At 50.8% G+C, this 6,637-nt stretch overlaps 1 long non-coding RNA gene across 2 annotated transcripts; it reads right to left on the reverse strand.

Moving 5' to 3' along the window:
- Nucleotides 1-723: 723 nt before the first annotated feature.
- Nucleotides 724-2,901, reverse strand: LOC104152668 (uncharacterized). 2 transcript variants are annotated; one of them, XR_011137134.1, is made up of 3 exons: nt 2,768-2,901; nt 1,940-2,063; nt 724-1,680 (listed from the first exon to the last, which is right to left on the reverse strand). It is a non-coding gene; the product is annotated as an uncharacterized lncRNA (long non-coding RNA). The 2 variants fall into 2 exon arrangements; XR_011137133.1 differs by having other exon boundaries at nt 724-1,683.
- Between the last annotated feature and the right edge of the window lie 3,736 nt (nt 2,902-6,637).

Raw genomic sequence — 6,637 nt, forward strand, 5'->3', positions numbered from 1 at the left:
GGAGATATTCAAAACCCGTCTGGATGTGATCCTGGGCAATATGCTGTAGAGGCCCCTGCTTGAGCAGGGGGGTTGGACTAGATGATCTCCAGAGGTCCCTTCCAACCTCAACGATTCTGTGATTCTGTGGAGCTCCTGGGTGTCCCTGGTGAGGCTGGTCAGGGCCGTTAAGGTCTGTGAGTGTCCTCAGGCCCTGAGTGCAACTTCTCCTCCCAGCAAGGTGGGTCCTCACACTTGACAGAGATCTGGGTCTGGAAGGGACTTTCTGTAGAGTGATTTAATTGCTGTGAGGTGTCAGTGGGCTGTTTCAGGGGCACAGAGACAGGGCAGGGAGAGGGAACTGGGAAAGGGACTTGGCGTGGGGGTCTTGGACCAGGGTGGAAGGGTTCAGGCTGTTTATGAGGGGTCCTGGAAGCTAGGCAGGCTGGAGGGGAAGGGTCCCAGTTGCTTCTGGGGAGCCCCAGAGGCTGAGCGGGCTGCTCCCAAAGGGATGGGGAGCCGGGAGCTGAGTGCAATGAAACAGCTGGCAGGGCAGAGACCTGCCCAAGCTTAAAATGGAGCCCCTGGGCAGAAGGTGCGGGTGGGGGTCCGAGACGAGGTTGGTCAGGGCCATTAAGGCATATTAGTGCACTCAGGGGCCTGACATCACCAATATAGGCCCAAGTGGAAATGCGGCATCTCTTCCTGTTAGCTCTGCTTGCAAAATGATTCAACAACCAACCATGCTTTTCACTTACTTTATTTGTTTCTAAATCAAAGGGAAAGGTTCGACCCTTGCACAGGCGCATAGTAAAGGGCCACAGAGCTAGTGTTGCATCTGGGAGATTTTTGCTCTTGCTGTACAATAAATGGAAATGCAGAAATTGCACGTGGATAAAAGCAAAGCAGATTACAAAATGCATTCTTGATTTTGCAGCTTCAAAGAGTGTACACCAAGCCCAGAGAGAGGATGGCATCAAGGGAATGTTTTCTTTGCAGGAAGACACCAATTCAATGTCATATCAGAAAACACCGGTTCAGTGTCTTCACGTCAAGAAGCAAGCAAACATCGTGCCTCTGACACGTGTCAGATGTTTATCTTAGGATGAAATGAACTATCAAGTTCCCTCTCTCTCTGGGCTTAATCTCGCCTAACAGTCAAAACTTCATAGAATTTATACCAAGACTCATAGCCGTCAGTGACCACAAAGAAAGCGCTGTGGCGGCCATGCACTTTCCCCAGACCATACTTGTTCCTTCCCACATAGATATCTTCCCATGGGCAACTCTTAACGGCGTTTGGTGGTGCGTTGCCAAAGGATGCTGCTTTCCATTCCAGCCATGCCCTGTCTCCTTCATTTACCAGTATCTTAAAACGAGAGGACTTCAGCTCTTTTTCCCCATAGGGGTAGTAACAATAGGGGCCCCGGCCTGGGGTGTAGGACCCCGTGTCACAACCTGACACAGCGCAGACATACTCTTGTCTTTTGGCATAATTGTTCCAGTTGGACACAGCCCCGTTAGGCAAACTTCCTGTGAAACTGACCCATTTGACGTTCGAATCAAACATCTGGCGTTTCCTCCGAGGAGTTATTTTGACCTCTGGCAGCACAGGAAGATCCTTTCCCTCTGTCCTGGAGAGTTTTACAGCTGGTGAATGCCCCAGCACCTCACTCTCTTCCCCCCGTCCCTTGGGAGATGCTGCTGAAGGGAAGAGAAAATGGGAGGACAGCTATTAGTACGGGAGCATTGGCGTGCTGCCTTTCCTCTTGAGCTATTCACAGATATTTAGGGTTTGGCCATCTAATCTGACAAGCATGAAAGCACAAGCTACCGAAGGATTCGATGGGAATTATTTCCCTTTAATTACACATCTAGCATTGTGCCCTTAGTTCAGCTGAGAAAGCACAGACATCACAAATAGGCTAGGATTTCCTTTAGAGGCAGCCACTCACAGTACCTGGTGGAGGAGAGATGCTACTTTCTACGAGTCTCCTCAGGGTGGAAGGCAGGTCGTTGGCTTGGGTAGTGGCTTTCCCGCTCAGGGGCAGGAGGACAAGCAGAGCGCAAAGCTGGAGCCACATCTGCAATCAAAGGTACGAGGAGAGGTTATCAGCAACAGCGGCAGTCACGACTTCCAGCTTGGTGAGAGGAGGTACAGGCGCCAAAAAGAGAAGGGGATTCCGGATCTTTATAGCTAAGGGAGGTCAATGGGAATTTCTAGTATGTGACCGAGCGCATTCTTGAAGTAGCAATTGCTTCCCTTTCGAAGAAAAGGATGTCTAGCTCAGCAAGGGATGCGCACCTTTCTGAAGTGAAAATGAAATCACAGAGGAATAATTCCGTCCTTTCTCTCCAAAGATCCCCTGAGTTGAGAGCTTTCCAAAATAGCAACACCCTCCTCGCACTTGTTGCCCAAAAAACGGGCATTTTGCGTTCTTAGATGTGGTTTGACTCTGAGGAGGTGGAAAGAGCAACTCTTTCTAACTCAAGCTGTCCCTGTATTCAGTTTATCAGGAGGCCAGATTTTCAGAAAGCTGTGGAGAACCTGGTTAGCAAAACATGAAAGAGCCCAACTTCCTTAGTGAAGTGCAAGTCCTGCAGACCGCCTCCCACTGGGGTTCCCTGAAGCACAGGAGAGGCAGCCAGACAGGAGAAAGAAATCAAAGAGAGAGGTTTGCTAGGGAAGTTTGGGCAGCCCAGAGGCGTAGTGCGAAACGTTGCCCTAAACCCAAAAGGCAGGCAGAAACCTGAGCAAGCTGAAGCACCGCACTAATGATGAACTCACATCTCCCAATCCTTCTTCTTCACTCTAAGCCGCACGCTCTGGCTGCTCAGGGTAGGGACCCTCTCTTTACCGTATAGTCCAAGCACTGCCGTCTCTTGCCCCGGAGAAACACCAGAAAAAGGTCTCTGTTGGTGTTATTTATACACAAGCTGCTGGCATTGTTAGGTGATGTCCCTGACCCACAGCAACCGGATCCGGTATCCTGCTCTCTGCTCTTGGAGCAGCTGGTGAGGACAGCCTAGCACCATGCCAGAGGGAGCCCTGCCAGGAATTACCCGTTCAAGGCTTCTGAGCAGCCTGAGACAACAGGGACTTTGAGCCGCCCCCCCCCCCCCCCCGCCACCCCTCCACCCCTTCCCCCCAAGGAGCTGTGTGGCGGATTGTTCTTGTCTGCGTCATGTCCGGCAGGAACGAGGACCCCCATGACCTGGGAACAAGATGCACCCCAGTCTGTAGCACGTAAGTTTGGGGTGTGAAGGTTAAACCAAAGTTGTTGAAAAGGAAGGTGCACTCTTTTAGAGGTAGTAGTGTTCAGTAGTACTCAGTACTGGAACGTTGCTCCTGGCATGGGCTGCAACCTCTTATTTCTCCCAGGTCCCAGGTGGTCCCAGCTCTCCTCGCCTCTCTTCCTACAGTTGTCCCTCTCACCCTCGATCCATACCAGGCACCTGAACTGTATAGGGCAGCCCAGCTTAACTGGGCGATCGCCTAACCTGACTCTGACCAGCAGAGGACGGGGGTCAAATCCAGAGCAAAACGGATGCAGCATCCCTGAGCCTGGAAGAGAAGCTTGGAGAGGGAGGCTGAACTGAGAGCTAAGGGCTCGGGTGACTGCTAGCTAAGCACCTGCTCCTCCAGTGCTTGGTTTTAAATATCCAAAAGCTTCTGCAGTTGCTGCTCTCTCTTTGGCCACATTGCTGCTCACAAATCCAGAGCGTTTCTAATGCATCCTGGTTTACATGCATGTCCCTCTCGGACGCATTAGATAGAAATTTCCAGAGTGGAACTTTGGATGCTCCACCGCCCAGGAATATTTACTTTGAAGGCAAATATTTTTTCAAGAGCTAAAATACGGCTTTTATTTGTGCACAGAAGCTGTTATTCAACTCTCTAAGTGTTCCTGTTCCACAGGAATGAAGTAATGATAGTTACTGTCACTTCTGAAGGACCTCCAGCAGCCAAGGCATTTTCAGAAGGGAGAATGCTTTTTCTTTACTTCCTGCCCAGAAACATTGCCATGACACTGCTCAGTGCCTTAATTCTCAGCAGCGGATATTGCCAGCTCTGTAAAACTTAAGCTGACCTGAATTTGCTTTGCGGCTGACCAGCCTGATCAACACACAGCAGCGAGCGTGTACCTGTAGGGTTCCTTCTCCTATGTCCAGACCTGTAATAGTTGGTCAAGCAAGCCACAAACTCCAGACTTTGTCGGATCTCCAGAGTCTGCTGTGATTCATCCCAGCTCTCAAACAAACAAACAATCGATCAAACAAACAAAGCACCTCTAAAAACAAAAAACCCGAAAAACCTGTCCTAGAGACACTAGAGCTTTTAATCGCCAATAGCGTCTTGTTTTTTAAGCCCTAACCTCCCAGCCTGCCCCAGGCAGAATTGCTCCGCCGCCCTATATGGTCTATGCAAGTCAATGTAGACATTTCCAGTCAGCTTTATCCATGCTGTCCTCCTGCTATGCCTTCCGGCACAAGCGCTTGACTTTCTGCATGTCGATCTGGACCGTTCTTGTGCACTGTTTTACAAGTTTTTGGTTCTCTGCAATTTGCTGATATGAGAGAGTATCAGATGCCAGCATTGGGCACTCAGCTTCTTAATTCTTAATCTTCCTTAAGCATACAGCGGTGCTGAGGAAGCTGGACGATGTCATTAGAGGGGCACTTTCACGTGTCCTGGCAAGGTCCCGAGTGCTTTGGAAGCTCCAAGATGCCTGGGGAAAAAGGCATCACTCCCTTTCCTGCAAAGGCATTTTTAAGCCCAGGAAGGGCAAGAACATGGCTGGGATTCTGGGGCTTGGAGGAGAGACTGCGAGGTGGAGTGAGAATGAGCGATCGGGAGGTTGCAACCTTCAGCCCAGTGCTGGCATCCAGTCTCCCAGGCCTACGGCTTCAGCATCAGGTAGCTTTACTCAAGGTTGCACAAGACAGCCTTTAGAAACAGTGAAGGTGAAAGAGTAACTCTATATCTTATCAGGACATTGATCCCCTCTCGCAGCCAAGATCAAATGTCCAAAGTTTCCTGCCCTCACTGTTCCCTTTCTAGCCAGGTCACAGCCCAGAGAAATCCTTCTTGTGTTTATTGCCTAAAATGTCAACGTAGGTAGCTTGCTTAGGACCACTCTCTCTGCCTCTTCCTCAGCATATCGTTGGAAAGAGAGAGGAATGTGGGAGCGGTTGTTCTTACTTAAGCTCTCATTCACCTTCTGCAAAAATCAAATGCTAGAGTCATAGGAGCAGGTTTGCATGAAAAGGACGGACATTCCTTGAGCTCACCTCTCTTTGGATGGAGCCCTACACCTGGCCTGTGAAGTGTCTGATAGCCTCGGGCGACTTGCGAAATCCTGGGTGTTCCGCTCAGCCCAGGAGTCACTCCCCTGTCTCTCATCTGTCTCTTGGGCAGCAAGTTCTCTGCCCTTGTTCCTGTTGCTACCAGAACAGTGATCCTCCCTTTTCTAGCTCAAACCCTCTGCATGGGCACGCTTTCCCCATGTCTTTCAAGCATGCGTTTCGGAAGGCTTGCCCAGAGGGCTTTGCGTTCTGGCCCTGAAAGAGGCTCAGTGCCCTGATAAGAGTTTGTTTTCACTGTTGCTGTTTGTGCAAGCAACTGTGATGTCCATGTAGACTTGTAACACACCAGGACGTGCTTACAGCCCCCTACCCAGAGGCCTTGACTCCTCACGCTTAGCTGTTGACTCCAACCAGTTGGCTACACACCTAACATCCCCCTCCTCCATCGCCGGAAACAAAAGACTTCTTTGCACTGTAATCCTACTGCTTGGCCCCACTTGCTTTTGGCAGTATTCTCTTTTCAAAATACTCCTATACTTTCAGGAACTGTTGCAGCCCTGTGTTGCTGACCTCAGATGACTCCAAAATCCTCCTCCGCTCCTCCTCCCCCACGATTGCTCTAGGTGGCGATGTGCTACTCCATGGGGCTCTGCTCTGCAGTGTGTGTCTGGCCAGAGGCATTGGGAAATCAAGCTCTGGCTTATAGAGAAAGCCAAGGGCAGGAACCTCTGGACTTTGGCACCTGGCCCTGAGCGGGGAGCAATGCCCTGCTAAGATAGCAGAGTTTGCTTTCACTTTTGCTATTTGTGCACCTTGTGACAAATGCCCACGTGCATACAGCTGCTACGCAGAGGTCTCAAGGCTTATGATGGCCTGAAGACTTCCACCCGCCCCTCCTTCATCACTTGACTTTCCCCTCACCACCTGTTCTCTGGTCTCCAGGATTCCTACCTTTGTTTGGCTGAACAGGATTCAGCTGTCCCTCTGTGTGCCGTTCGTGTCCCAGTGGTGCCCAGGGAAGAGCGTGACTCTTGGACCTGGTTTGGAGGCTTCCAGGGGCACTGGAGAAAATGCCACATTATCTGCAGGTATGCAGAAGGCGAAGCTGGGAATAAAACTGCTGGACGAGAGCAGCCCCTTGCTTGGTCACTCTTGGAGATGCCAGGGTCCGAACCTGGGGCCCAGTTATGTGGGGAGCAGGCTGGGCAACATTGTTCTGGCATGGGGCCTGAGGTCCAAAGGGATGATGCCTCTAGGAAATAGGACTCACCAGTGAAGGAAAGACCTTCCGTTGAGAGGATTGCAGTGGATTCCTCCCAGGGAGAGAGGATTTCTTCCAGGGACTGCCCCA

The sequence above is a fragment of the Struthio camelus genome, chromosome 34 (genome assembly GCF_040807025.1).
Source record: "Struthio camelus isolate bStrCam1 chromosome 34, bStrCam1.hap1, whole genome shotgun sequence".
In the NCBI taxonomy this organism is placed as follows: domain Eukaryota; kingdom Metazoa; phylum Chordata; class Aves; order Struthioniformes; family Struthionidae; genus Struthio; species Struthio camelus.